This window comes from Ailuropoda melanoleuca, chromosome 4, assembly GCF_002007445.2.
Source record: "Ailuropoda melanoleuca isolate Jingjing chromosome 4, ASM200744v2, whole genome shotgun sequence".
NCBI lineage: Eukaryota > Metazoa > Chordata > Mammalia > Carnivora > Ursidae > Ailuropoda > Ailuropoda melanoleuca.
This window is the reverse complement of record NC_048221.1, coordinates 98,129,814-98,145,941: the sequence shown is the minus strand read 5'-3', so window position 1 is coordinate 98,145,941 and position 16,128 is coordinate 98,129,814.

Below are 16,128 nucleotides of genomic sequence, written 5' to 3'. Positions count from 1 at the left end.
TACCTAAATTTCCAGAACATTTGTTCTGGAATGGAAACATTTGTTTGGAGAAAAGCAGGTTATTAGAGCAACATATATAAAAAGTAAAAACATATTCTTGCAGTTTTATGTGTATCAATGCAGAGAAAATCATACGTGGAAGGAAATTCACTAAAATGCTAGTTATGTAGTAATCTGTGCGGAAGAGCTTAGGAGTCATTTTTCTTTTACTCTTTGTACTTTGCTGAAGTGTTAATATTTTACTGTAAGCCTTTGAGTTCTACAAAGGAATAAATGTTAGGTAATTTTGAATTGAATATTTTTTTTCTAATTTTTTGTTTTTGCCTTTTAGCTGTGTTTTTGATGATGGAAGATTTTAATTTGCCAATATTGTCCTTCATAATTTCTGCCTTTGATGTCATGTATAGAAAGAACTTCTCCAGAAAAAATACTGTATTAATAATCGTATTCTATTTATATTTTTTGTTTCATGTTTTATTATTAAGTTCTTGACTATTTTGAAATTTATTTTGATACATAAAGTAGGGTAAAACTTCTTTCCCCCTCCATAGAGTTGGCCAATTATTTTGACACCATTTATGGAGAAATTTGAATATTTAAAGCTAAGTTTTAAAACACCATCCCATTTATAAACTAAATAGTACATAATCTGGTTTATTTCTAGGCTTTCTGTTTGATATACTTATCTGCCTGTCCAATCAGTGGCAAGTATCATATTATTTAAATTATTTTGAACGTAGAGAAAATTTTTTTTTTAAGATTTTATTTATTTATTTGACAGAGATAGAGACAGCCAGTGAGAGAGGGAACACAAGCAGGGGGAGTGGGAGAGGAAGAAGCAGGCTCACAGCAGAGGAGCCTGATGTGGGGCTCGATCCCAGAATGCCGGGATCATGCCCTGAGCCGAAGGCAGACGCTTAACCTCTGTGCCACCCAGGCGCCCCAAGAAAATTTTATATTCTTTAATATTAGCTTCCATGTAATCTTTACATTTCCTTTCCATTATTTTTTTCAAATTCAAACATGAATATTTTTCCCTGAAATGAATAAATTACATAAAATTATCTGAGGGAGAATTACCATGTTTTTTACATTGAATCTGGAGGAATTTTAGAATAATTTCATAAAATTTTATAAAAAATGCATAATTAGGACTTTGACTTGAATTAAGTTCAACTCAACTAATTTAGGAGTTACTTTTATATTTGTCTTATTCAATCTTTCTATTCAACACTAAGTTCATATAATATCCTTATTTATTGAAATCAATGAAGTATTATAATTCTTTCTATATGTTTCTCACACATTTATTATGATTTTCTTATGTATTTTACATTTCTTGTGATTGTGCTTTGAATATTTATTTTCTATCATGTATTTATTGTGTAATGTCTGTTGTTATTGGGTGCATGATCTTTTAAAGCAGTCCACTTTTAAAATTATCTGTCAGCAGTTAGATGACAATGATGTACCTGGTAAATATTGAAATGAGGATCTTTTCATGTTTTCCTGAGCTGTGGGAAAGTTTATATAGTAAGACTCTTTCTCCTCCTCCTCTTTCTTTTATGTTTCTCCAGTATGAGCATCTTTTCCCTTAAAATTTGAATCTGGCCATCTCCTTTTCTGCTCTTTTCCTCTGGCTTTAGATGTGTGGTTTCATATTTGATCTATTGTTCTTTCATTCCTAGAGCCATTTTATCTCTCCACAAGGAGCCAGAGAAAAAAATTCTGTTTCCCTTTTGAACATTGGATTTAAAAATTAGATAAACCATTATTAGCACAATCTCACAGCGTGGGACTGGATGAGAGGCATCATATTTAATAGATGAGTGCAAATTAGTTCAGGGCCTTAAGAACAGGTCTCCAAAATGTTGAAAATTTTAAGACACATTATTTCAGGCTTAAATTTAATTGTTTTAATACAAGCTTCAGCCTCATCTATTACTGAGATATAGTAGTATAACCAAAGAACCCACATGGAATAGGCTTATATACCATCCCCAAACACCTTTATATTTCCTCAAGTACATGGTGTATGACAGCCTTTTTCAAATGTAGTGTAAAGTTCTAGCAATTCCAAAACTGTATAGTTGAAAATCAAGTGATTCAGTTTTGCTTTGTATTCCTACTTTGAAAATCAAGTGATTTGATTTGATTTTGTACTATTACTTTTATTAAATAATTATTTTTGAGTCCTTTCCATATGCCACACATTGTTTATATTACTAAAGATACCATGGTGACCACACAAAAATGTTGGCCTACTTGAGTTTATATTTGGAGGACAGATCATAAGTACATAAACACATACCTATCCTGGATAAGAAGTATCTCAAAAATAATAAAACAGGACAATGAGGTTAGAGAGTGATCCGTGGGATGTTGCTGCTTCAGCTAAGATTGTCATATGAGGCGTCTCTGAAAAGGTGGTCTTTAAGGAAAATATGGAAAGGAAGACAGTCATGCCAAGAGTATCCGAGAGAGAGGACAGAGTAAATACAAAGAACTGAAGCAGATCTAAGTTTGGCCTCCTCTAGGGACTGGAAAAGAAACTTGTCTTTCTGGAGCACCGGGAAGAGGAGGAAATTGGCAAGAACTCAGAGAGGGAGCCTGGAGTCTTGTCCATTGTGTAGGATAGCATTGAACTTAAATACGGTTTCCCTCACAAAGATCGTGCTCTATCAATCACAGTATCCTGTTGCCTACCTAGTAAATGGTAGATGCTCAACAAATGTGACTTAAAATAATACAGTTTCTCAAAAGGAGACTCTATCTTTAATTATAGCTATTGTTTTAAAATATAAATGCAGAAAAAGTAAAACAGAAAGTCGCTTATGAGTGTTGTTTTCTTCTGTGCAGCAAAATATATATCTCAGAAGTTGATTTTTTTTCCTCTTTTCTTTTCCCACAAATTCTAGAAAATGAAATATAATTAACTCTCAATAAGAGTTTTCCATTTGGCTAGGAGAAAATCCTGACAAACAAAATTAAATTTCCTTTAAAAATTAATTGTTTCATAAAGAAAAACGTAAACATTACGGAGTGTTCTTATTTCCAAGAATAATGAGTCACATTTTTATTCGGTTAAAAGCTACTGAACAACTGTAGTGTTTTGAAATTTCAAGAACATCATTTGCATTCAATTTATGACTTTCCTCTTTTTTACCCTACTCCCATTACGAATGGGGTGTTTTTTTTCTTTACTTCTCATAGTCAGAGTCTCTTTATGTATTGGATAATTTATCTCTTTCTGCTTATGCTTACTAAGGGCATGTTTCATCACAACTACCACCATTGCCCTCACTACCTCCATGATTATTACTCATTTCTGGGGCAGGCCCACACACCAGCTGCACCAGTAATTATACGGCCAAAATGCTCCTGTGTGGTTTGCCCACACAGCTTCCCTGGAGCTTCTCACGTGGCTCCTGACGCCCCTGCCCCTCTGCTGACCTTCCTCAGTAGCCACCTTCATGAGGGCCAATGCCAGGCCCCCAAGATCCTGCTCTAGACTCCAAGTGTGAAGCTGTTCCGAATGACTGGTGGTGATGGTGTACAGATTACCAAATACTTTAAATATGCCCCTGCATATGCCCCTGCTTCTATGACTCAAACACTCGCATTAGCAGGCAATGTGCTAATAAGCACTTTAACTATTATTATCTTATGGTAAGAAAAAAATCAACATCTCTGTGTAGTTGATGCTATCTCCATTTTACAGATGGTAAAACTGAAGCTTAAAAGACATTGAGTGACTCACCCAAGAGCACATTGCCCGTACTGGCTTGGCTAAAATTAACCCAGGTCTGTCTGATTTGAACACGTACATTATCAACCACAGTTTCGCGTTTCTCTAGTACTAGAAGTTCCGCGGGTACCTGTGGTGCATGCATATATCCTTTTTCATCTGAGATAAAAGGAAAAATCAAAATATTTTTACCAGACTGAAATCTACTGGATGTGGGAGGGACTTTCTGGGGAAGGATGATACCTATGGGGTGGAACATTTCATGATTAGCCCTCAAGGTCTATTGGTAAAATATTTGCTTCCATTCTGAGCTCTATTTAGAGCTTTTAATGTTTACTTGAGAAATATTTCTACTAAGGACACAACAGTATTTCACCTGAATTAAAAGCTGAGTAAGACTAGTACCAGGCCATTTTTGTTCTTTTCATGTCAGTTAATAAATATACTCAAAGTGTTATGACATTGTCCAGGTAATAGATCCTAAATATCAAGGGATAATTGAATTGCTGTTATGCTGCTATGCTGGGGTCAAGGAGTAGTACAAATGACACCCCTGGGATTCCCTAAGGTACATGTTTTTACTGCTAGGTTCAAGAGTAACAAGTAACATGAGACCACCACAACCCTGCACAGGCAGAACCTGTTAGAACTGAGGTTCAGATCTGTTAGAACTGAGGTGTGTGTCATCCCACTGTAAGCAGATTGCTGACCATTTGAGGTGCTGGGTGAGAATAAAAGTAACCTTCAGCTGTTACTAGAGAAGGGGAATAATATATCCACTTCATAGCTAGTTTCAGAAGTAAGTCAGAGAATGAGTGTACCATACATGCTTTCTTGCTTCCCATGTATGTGTATGGATGTGTGTGTGTATCTCTGTGTATCTGTGTTGAGAGGCAAGAGAAAATATTTCAGTTTCCCTCATTTTACCCATTGTTGAATATAATGGGTTTGGCTACTTTTATGACTTAGTAGTTTGCCTATATACAGATGGTATTCAGGCAGAAGTAAGGAAACACTACTACCAGTAGATCATGTTGACATGGTAATATCATGACTTTGGATGTCTCCTTACAAGATTATGAAGTGAGATGTTTTTCTTGCAATGCATGATAATCGCTTTATGGTAGACAAGACCATTGTTTTGAAATGCAAGAAACATATGTATTAATATTGAACAAGCAAATTTTGAGATTGTAGGTAATATTAATCATTTTTACCAGTCTGTTATTGGAATATCATCACGTGTCTGAGAACTTCCTCTGTGTTTGTTTTGATAAGAACCAGAATCCTCTGTTTCCTACAGAAAGTGAGAAGTCAGTCTCCCTTGCAGCCAGAGGGCAGATTAAAGAATGTAAACCCTAATCTTTAAGCCCATATACTCTGAACTTGAAATGGGAGTTTACAATGCACAGAAATGGAAACACTCTAGATTCCATTTTGGTGGATGGTGGTGTTGGCAGCCATATCAATATTCCAGATGCAGCAGTACAATTAGTGGTATCCTACATTCTATACATCAGCATCAGTGGAGCAAACTAGAACATCCAGCATTCCGTGATAACGGCAGTGGATAGACCTCATATAGTTGCCCTTGATTCCAACTGTTTCCCAAGTGTGATCTCTAGGATGCTTGGTCATTCTGTTGGTGATTTAATATCTTTTCATTAAATCCCAGTTTTTTCTATTGCTTGCAGTTAAAAACTCTGGATGATACCATGGATTTTCCTATTGTAGTTGGTCATTCTCGTGTAGATGTGGCAAGATGATGTCATATTAAACAGACTGGCTCTGATTTTCATTATGGACAGGGAGCTCCTGTTATTTTCTCACTTCAAATTTTTTTTTAAAGATTTTATTTATTTATTTGACAGCGAGAGAGAGAGAGCCAGTGAGAGAGGGAACACAAGCAGGGGGAGTGGGGAGGAAGAAGCAGGCTCACAGCGGAGGAGCCTGATGTGGGGCTCGATCCCATAATGCCGGGATCACGCCCTGAGCCGAAGGCAGATTCTTAACCGCTGTGCCACCCAGGCGCCCCTCTCACTTCAAATTTTTATTGGAATTCCAAATACACCATTAATGAATTCTCTTAGAAATATGACAATCTCCAGCTAAACTTGAAAAGTCAATTCTGATAAAATGAAACCAGTCCAGACTGTTGGTTGATTCTGTTTTTTCCCAGTGACCATAAATGTTTAAGGCTCTTTACCCCTTCATTTAAATTCCCTAGTTTCAAATAATATCCTGGTGAAAACAATTTCTCTTCTTATATAGTTGAGGCTTTCAGTTATAATGAAACTGATTTTTAGTGTGTGCAGTGGAAGTTTCCAATTAATGAGATTAAAGAATCTGAGCTTTCACCTCTTTCTCTTAACTAGATTTCACAATGATTTTTAAAGGTTAACTCATCCCTGCTTCAGGGATCCATGTTTTAGGTCTATTGTCATCTCATTACTGAAGTAGATTTCATTATACCCAGATTCATTATGAGTTCCAAAATACTATGCTGTCTTCAATTCCTTCTCTAACATCTGGGGTGTTATAATTGTTCATTAAACAGCCACCTCTGAAAAGCTTGCACTTTATTAAGTAGCACATTAATCTGCTTGCTTGGGGCTCTGAAAAATTGTATGTTAATATCTGTTGACCTTGCTTTTCCTGTTGTATATTTTCAGTAATTTGCATCCACATTGATGACACGGTCACCAAATTCTGTTATTGTTTTCTTAATATCAGAGATCTCTTCACTGGAAAAATGTTTGCTATTCATCACTAGATTTTTTTTTTCACTTTTCTAAAAATAAACATCAGCTTCTTATTTGGAGCACTAAGACATTTTTAATAGTGTCCTAAGAAAATTATTTTCAATGTCTTTTCCTAAGGATCTAGTGGCTGGCTCTTATCATGCTCTGCTGAAATATTTACCTAGAGTAAGTCTGCTTTTTTTTTTTTTTAAACTGGAATACGAAGGAGATCAAGTCTGAGGATAACCTAATTTAAAACCAGCCCATTCCTTTTTAAAGACTTTTGTTGTTGTTAGTTTTTATTACAAAATTACACATATTTGTTTAAAAGAACTAAATCTTAGAAAAATGAAAATAAGCAAATTGAAGAAGATAAAAATCATCCACAATTCCCTGAGTAATAGCAAGAGATAACATTTTGTTCTCTCTCTATCCTTCACCTAATCATAGACTTATTCATTCATTCAACAAATGTTTTTTGAGTGCATAGTAATGCTAGGTTCAAGTCCTGGCAATACAGTAGCGAATAAAACAGATTTTTTAAAAATTCTGTTCTTTATAGGATATATAACCTATTTGAGAAACAGTTACACAAACACACACACACACACAACATCCTAATACGTATTGTTAACAATATGCATGTTCAGAATTTTTCATGTCATAAAGTATTTAAAATGTATCTCTAAAATTGAAGTGAAATATAAGTAACTGAAAAATCAACCATTTAAGAGCATACAATTCAGTGGTACTTGTTACATTCAGAACACTGTGCAACCACCACCTCTGTCTTGTTTCAAAATGTTTTTCTCACCTCAAAAGAAAAAACTCCTATCAATCAAGCAGTCACTTCCTATTCCCCACCCCTTCGCCCCTGGAAAACATTTACCCATTTTCTGTCTTGATATTTCTGAATATTCTTAATATTTCATATAATGTAATGTTACTTTTGTGTCTGATTTCTTTTTCTTCCAACTAGCATAATGCTTTTGAGGTACATCCATGTATTAACACATATCATTACTTCATATTTTTCTGTGCTGAAAATATTCCATTGTGTGTATATATATATATATATCACATTTTGTTCATCTATTCAATAGGTAATGAACATTTGGGTTGTTTCCACTTTTTAGTTACTGCAAATGATGCTGCTATGAATATTCATGAGCAAGTAAATGTTTGAGCACTTATTTTATTTTTAGGGATATATATATCTAGGCGTAGAATTGTTGGGTCATATAGTAATTCTATATTTAACTTTTTGAGGAACTACCAAACTGTTTTGTTAGTGGCTGCACTATTTTATACACCTACCAGCAATGTACAAAGGTTTTGATCTCTCTATATCCTTGTGAATACCTGTTAGTTTCAATTTTAAAAAAATGCAGTTACCCTAGCGAGTGTGAAGTAATATCTCATTGTGATTTGATTTGCATTCCCCTATTAACTGCTAATACTAAACATCTTTTCATGTGCTATGGGCTCTTGTAGATCTTCTTTGGAGAAATATCTATTTAAGTCTTCTGCCCAGTTTTTGAGTTGTCTCTTCTGTTATGAGTTATAAGGGTTCTTTTTGTAGTCCAGATACTAGACTTTTATCAGGTATGTGCTTTGCAAATATTTCCTCTCATTCTGTAGGTTGTTTTTCCACTTTCTTGATGATGTCTTTGATGCATAAAAATTTTTAATTTTGATGAAGTCCAATTTATTTTTTTCTTTTGTTGCCCAGGCTTTGGTGTCATATCTAAGAATCCACTGCCAAATCTCAGGACATAAAGATTTGCCCCTATGTTCTAAGAGTTTTATAGGTTTAGCTCCTATATTTAGTTATTTGACTCATTTTGAGAAAATTTTTTGTATATGATGTAAAGTAGGAATCCAACTTCATTCTATTTATCTTGTAAAGTCTTACTCTCCTCTTCATTTTTTGAAGGGGAGTTTTGCTGGATATAGAAATCTTGGCTGACAGTTTATTCTTTCAGCAATTTAAAACTGCCTTCTCACTTATTTTTCTGTTAATCTTATTGAGGACCACTTGTATGTGATGATTCACTTCTCTCCGGCTGTTTTCAGGATTCTCATTCTGTCTTTGGCTTTTGACAATCTGATTTTGATGTGTTTTGGTGTAGATCTTTTTTAGCTTATTCTTGTTGGAATTTGTTGAGCTTCTTTGATGTAAGGCTTACCAAATATGGGGAGTTTTTAGCCATTATTTCTTCAAATATTCTCTCTGCCCCTTTCTCTCTCCCCTCTCTTTCTGGGACTCCATTATTTTTATGTTAGTATGATTGATTATATTCCACGGGTCTCCTTAGGCTCTGTTCATTTTTTAAATTCTTCTTTATTTTTTCTCCTCCTCAGACTAGATCTTTTCAATTGACCTATCTTTAGGTTTGCTGACTCTTTGCTCAATTCTATTAAAACCACCTAGTGAGTTTTTTATTTCAGTTACTATAGTTTTTAGTTCCAGAATTTCTGTTGGGTTCCTTTTTAAAAAATGTTTTATGATAGTAAAATACATAAAATTTACCATATTAACCATTTTTAAGTGTAGAGTTCAGTGGTATTAAGCACATTCATGTTGTGCAATAATCACCACCTTCCATCTAGCTCACTTATCAAACTGAAACTCTATGTCCATTAAAAAATAACTCCACATGATCTCCTTCTCATAGCTCCTTTCAACCACAATTCCATTTTTGTCTCTATGATTGTGGGTACTCTAAGTATAAGTGGAATCACACAGTGTCTTTTGTGATCAGCTTATTTCACTTAGCATGATGTCCTCAAGGTTCATCCACAGTGTAGTGTGTCAGCATTTTCTTCCTTTTTCAGGCTGAATAATATTCTGTTGTATTTATATACCATATTTTTCTTATCCATTCATCCATCAAGGGATGTTTGAGTTGCTTCCACGTTTTAGCTACTGTGAATGATGCTGGTCTGAGCATGTATGTACAATATCAAGACCCTGGTTTTAATTACTTTGGGTATAAACCCAGAAGATAATTGCTAGATCATATGGTAATTCTATTTTTAATTTTTGAAGAAACTGTCATACTGTTTTCTACAGCTGTTGTATCATTTTACATTCCTGCCAACCGTACCAAGGATTCCAATGTCCCACATCCTTACCAATACCCATCATTTTACTTTATTTTATTTTACTTATTTTTTTGATAGTAGCTTTCCCAATGGGTATAAGGTAGTATTTCATTGTAGTTTCAATTTGCATTTCCCTTTGATTTGCATTTCCCTAATGATTAGTGATGTTGAGCATCTTTTCATATGCTTATTGGACTTTTATCTGTCTTCTTTGAGAAATGTATATTGAAGTCCTTTGCTCATTTTTTAATTGGGTGGATTTATTGTTGAGTTTTAGGGGTTCTTTCTATATAATGGGTATTAATCCCTTATCGGATATATAATTTGAAAATATTTTCTCATATTCTGGGATTGCCGTTTTACTCTATTGATACTGTCTTTTAATGCAAAAAATTTTTAAATTTTCATGAATTCCCAATTTGTCTATTTTTTCTTTTGTTGCCTGTGCCTTTGGTGTCATATCCAAAAATCAATGCTAAATTCAATACTGTGCAGTTTTGCCCTAGTTTTCTTCTGAAAGTTTTATAGTTTTAGTTCTTAAATTTAGACCTTTGATTCATTTTAAATTAATTTCTGTATATGATGTTAGGAGAGGGTCCAACTTTATTCTTCTGCTTGTGGATATCCAGGTTTCCTACCACCATTTGTTGAAGAGACTGTCCTTTTCCCCATTGAATGGTCTTCATGCCCTTGTCAAATATACCATTTGACCATATATGCATGAGTTTATTTCTAGGCTTTCTATTCTATTAAGATTTTATGTATGTTTTTCTTTATGCCAGTACCACATTGTTTTTATACTGAAGCTTTGTAGTAAGTGTTGAAATCAGGAAATGAGTCCTCTGGGTTTGTTCTTCCTTTTCAAGATTATTTTGGTTATTCAGGGTCTATTGAGGTTTCATATAAATTTTAGGGTGAGTTTTTCTATTTTTGCAAAAGAATAGATCATTGGATTTAGATAGGGATTACATTGATTCTGTAAATCTCTTTGTGTAGTATCAACTTTTTTTAAAAAAGATTTTATTTATTTATTTGAGAGAGAGAGAGAGAGAGAGTGAGCATGAAGGGTGAGGAGGGGCAGAGGGAGAGGGAGAAGCAGACTCTGAGCAGGGAGCCTGACACGGGGCTCAATCCCAAAACCCTGGGATCATGACCTGAGCTGAAGGTAGATGCTTAACTGACTAAGCCATCCAGGAACCCCTGGTATCAACATTTTAACAATATTACTCTTCCAATTCATGAACATGAGATGTGTTCCTATTTATTTGTCTTCTTTAATTTCTTTCAGCAATGTTTAGTAGTGAAGGTTAGGGTCTCCTCAGGTCTTTTATGAGCAAGTGTTTTGCCCTAGAACATACATGCTTTTAAAATTCTCTAGTACACATGGGTACTTTGGAATTTAAAAACAAAACAAAATAAAACCTCTCTCCCCAGCTTTTACTCCCAGGATTTAGCTGTTTTATTATTTGCCATAACTATAATCTTTAGCCACAGGCAACAGCAAGTTTTTCATTTGCATTACAATGTCTTTGTGGAATGTCTACCACTTTTCCACATTGTGTGAGCTCTATATTAGGCAAAATAAAGCCATGCACTTTGTGTCAGTCTTCAGGTAACCTCCCAACACGTTAGAACACATAAGCACAATTCTTTGAGAATAAAGTACGTCTGCCCACTGAGGAACCATAGACAAGGATTCCATGCTGGAAAGTAGGCTACCATCTTCAAAACTGCTACCCCTAAGAAGGAGATGGCATAAATGCAGGCAAAAACTCCACAACTTTCTACTGTTTTTAAGTTAAACTTTGCTTGATTCAGTGTTGCCTGGATTGCGGTAATCCTTTAACTATTTTCCACAGTCTGACACAGTTGATTCTGACAGTTTTTGCTTGATTTTTCAATGTTCCTCTGGATGGATGGACCTTTGGAGCTACCCACTGGGCCAATTTTGCTGATGTCCTCATCTAAAATATTCTTTTTGATAACTGCAATTATCTCTTCAATGAATACTTGAACTACATGTAAGTAATAGGTGGTTAATTTCTCCTTATTTAGGTAGTTTTTGATTTTTTGAGAAAAGCATGGGAAACTCTTCTAACCTATCCAGATTGACATCATCTGGATTCAAATGTTTACTCTTCCACTTCTGCTTACCGGATAAGTTTCTTTAAAAATCTTTAAATCACAGTCTTATTTCCTGGAAAAGGGGGATGATCATTCAGACTTCCTTCCATTTTTGTCAGTATTAAATAAAAAATGTATGCAAAGTTCTTAGTTCTGTGCTTAGTGCATTGTAAGTGTTCTAAAAATGGTATAGAAAATAATTGCCTCAATACTTCTTTGCTTATAGCTATGATTATTTCCTTAGCATGAGTTTCTAAAAGAAAAACTGCTGAAATAAGTAACATGTGCATTGTTTAGCATTTGAATTAATATCAACAGATTGTGCTTTAAAAGAAGTTGTGCCACTTTACTCCTCTTTTATGAAAAGGTCTTATTTTTTGCTCCTTTTACCACCCCACCACGTGGCTCTGTTGTACTCACACTTGAGGAAGGACATAAAAAAATAACAATTTCCACAGATTCTTTCTCTATTCACTTGGATTTACAGTGCCATTTTAGATTACTTCTCTCTTACTTCTGCTTGGTTTAATAGTGACAGTTTAATTTTGTTTAGTTTTTTGTACCCAGATGCAGAAAGCTACTAAAGTATGGATGAGTGGGGAAAGAGCCTTTCCAGGCAGTTATGGACATCATCACAGAATAAACAGGTGGTTCTCTATTTTCTCATGGTTTTAGGACCTATATTTCTGAGACATAAACATGTAAAGAAGAGGTATCTTATATCCCTAGGAGTGACAATATAGCTGACCAACAATCTGAGCACTTTTTTGGGGGTCAATATTTCATTATAAAAATGTTTAAACATACAACCTCAGGACACTTTTGGAACTAAAAGCATATTGTCTCTGGAAAACTGGTACAGATGGTCGCACTACACACACTTGGATATCTCCTTGGTTTACTCCTCAGTATAGTTCCATCAATCAAGAGTCTGGTATTTAGTCGGTAGTCACTCTCAATTTTTTTTTGAAGAGAGGTATGTACTTTCACAATTATTTTTATTGGGAGGTGATATGAGGCTGCATGATATATTCAAGTCTAAGTCATCCCTCTTCTGGCATATAGGTCAATATAGTGAGTTGCATCATGGTTCAACATACTTGTTGCCCCTTTGTTGAACATCCTTCTTTGTAGTGGTCCTCCCTTTGGAGTATAATCTCAGATCTCGTGATCTCAACCCTGAACACATAACTTACTTTTGCCAATCAATTATTAGTGAGGTTTAAGAGAAAATATTGACACTCATTTTCCACAAATTCTTTCTGTATTAGATCTGACTTACATTTTCTGCATGAGATTGGCAATATTCTAAAATAGAGCTCCTCTGTAAGCCTGAATATTGGAGTAAGACAACATGAAACAGAGTCAGAGACAATTTGTGATGGACATATAACTTCAGAGAGAAATACAGCTTTGTTGTGAGTCACTGAGATTTTAGTGTTGTCTGTTACAGCAGTATTATTTAGTCTAAACTGACAGATATATTTCATCTATCAAGAAATGGTTTACCCCATGCTGAGAGAATAAAAATAAGTTTGAGTATTACCTTTATTTGATAATTTCTTCTCTTATTTGGCCTTTTCTTTTCCTTACCTGATACCTCATTACTCTTGACCAGATTCATTTCAATTATGTATTTATGCCATATTCATTCTTTATATATGCACAGCTAAAGATAAAACAACCTACCTATTAATGACCTACAGCTCTAAAATGGGTACAATTCACAAAGACTGGCTCCTTGTCTGGACTTCATGACCTACACATAGGAAAACTTGGAGAAGGATGTCTTGACCTCCATGGAAAGACACAATTATTATCTCCAGTGGTTCCATTTAAATTGGGGATTTTAGTTCTGTCCCAATGCCAAAGATAGAAGTTTGGTAGGAAACTGTTATTCCAGATTTCCTAAATTTGAAGCACTAGAGAAAAATCTCTGAGAGTTAAAATGTTAAAGTGAATAAATGGGATAAAATCATGTACAATAGCTATCTTAAAAACATTCTTAAAATTTGGAGGCAAAAGGACAGGAAATCTGTTTTGAAATATAATCTTTACTTAAAATACTATCCAGGGGTAAAATTTATCCAGACTTTATCTTAAGAGGCATGTAATATACTTGTAACCTGTTGGATTAGACATATCCACTCTATCCCCTTTTTTTTCTTTTTAAGATTTTATTTATTTATTTACTTATTGAGAGAGAGAGAGCAAGCACAAGTAGGGGATGGGCAGAGGGAGAAGCAGACTCCCCATTGAGCAGGGAGTCCTACATGGGGCTATCCCAGGATCCCAAGATCATGACCTGAACTGAAGGCAGAAGCTTAACCGACTGAGTCATCCAGGTGCCCCTCTATCCCCTCTCTTATAAGCATTCCCATTAGAGTGAAATAAACCAGCCCTACAAAAGCCTACACTGGGTTGTTTGTTTTAAGACCTGAATACAGGATGAATTACAGAAACAATACAAGCTGATTTCTGTGACTTCTGAAAGGTCTTTTTTTTTAATTCTTAAGTTACACCTTCCACGAGCTACTAGGTGGTGCCTGGAAATATTACTTTGGAATTTTGATGAGGTTTTATGGAAAGCACAGTAGATTGGAAGTTAGCTAATCTTTGTTCAAATCCTGAATCTATCCTACTTAACCTTTTGGATTTTAGTTTTATTCTCTATAAAATGAAATTATTTTAACTAAATTTTTCACATGTTGGTCTATCTAGTAAATTCCACGTAGCACTCTGGACACACCAAACTCCTTTTCTCACTGAAAACTCCAATGTTTGATTTAATTTCCGTAGTAGTGTTATTTTTGAATGAGAAAAGACTTAAGGAGTCACGTAATCTAATATCTTAACTTAATAGAGGAGGTCTTGCCTTGGCACGAGGGACTGTAAATTTGATAACAGAGGAAGTTGCATAGCTCAGTTCTGGGCTAGAGGATGCTTTCCACTACCACTAGGGCACCTCTGTTCTTATTAGTTTATTACTAATAAGCTGGAACACTGTTACGTTCTCCTTCTACTCTCTTGTCCCTGGCTGCCAGACCAGGCTTCTTTCACGGAGTACAATGCCTTTCTGGAAAAAGAAGGAGCGGAAGGAAGGCTTGTGAAACAACAACAGACACTGGCAGTAGCAACTCTGCTGGCAACAGGGCCGGGGAGGGGGCTGGGAGCCTGTCAGTGTTAGCAGCTCCAGTGAATGGTACTGAGCATATGCAAGCCTTGCACTGTTCCTTATCACTTAGAGGAGAGCTGGTGGATTCAAGTAAACTCAAGCTGTCTCTCCCAGGTAGAGGGGGGTGATATTTACATAACAAAGGGAAGTGCTGGGTGCATTTCTCAAGGTTTGGAGTATGAGGTATGGATGACTCCAAATGTATCACTTTTGCCTAAACTCCTGGAAAGTTGGATAGGATATTGTGAGACCAAGCTTGCTTGTACTCTTTGTTCTTAAGGTTTTATTTTGAATCCTTCCAGTATAGCAATGTAGGATACAATTTATGAGAGAGTGGGGTTTGGGAAAGGAGGGGAGAATGCAATTAAACACGAAGTTTTTCTTGAGCATGATCTGGTGGCTTAAAGTCTACAAGACCTGCTTTGAAAGACTGTCCTATTACTGACAACAAATCATGTCTTAACCAAGCACTTCTGTTAGTAATGATTTGTCAGGCAAGTAGCTCAGAATTCCTTTAGAAGAGAGCAGTCCAGAGCCAAATCTCTCCTTCTGATCAGAGCTCTTTTATTAGAAATCTAAAGATTCATACATCTTGGAAGACCATCAGATGTGCTATTTTCCTGAAAATATATAACAGTCAGTGTTAGCTTTGACTTTAACAAAGGAAATATTTCTAGCAGTACCCAATAAGAATAGGATTATATATGAATTCGTTTTAACTGTGTGGGATGTCTTATAATAGAATTTACTATTTTATGAATAGTTAAGTAATTTCATGGAGGAAAATTTAAATGTGTTACTTATTTATTTATTTATTTTAGAGATTTTTTAAATTTATTTGACAGAGAGAGAGACAATGAGAGAGGGAATACAAGCAGGGGAAGTGGGAGAGGGAGAAGCAGGCTTCCCGCTGAGCAGAAGCTGGATGTGGGGCTTGATTCCAGGACCCAGGGATCATGACCTGAGCCAAAGGCAGATGCTTAGCCGACTGAGCTACCCAGGCGCCCCTAAATGTGTTATTTAATTCAGTGATATTTACAGAGTACCATCTTTGTGCCAAGTATCGTGTCAGGTTTATCTTTCCACGCAGTCTGGTCTGAACTAGAATAGACAAAAATAGGTAATAAAAACAATCGCTAGCAATCAATGAGTGCTTATGAAGGGGCAGGCACCTTTCCGTTTGTTTATATACTTGGCATGCATTAACTCACTTGCTCTTCCCAATAAACTAA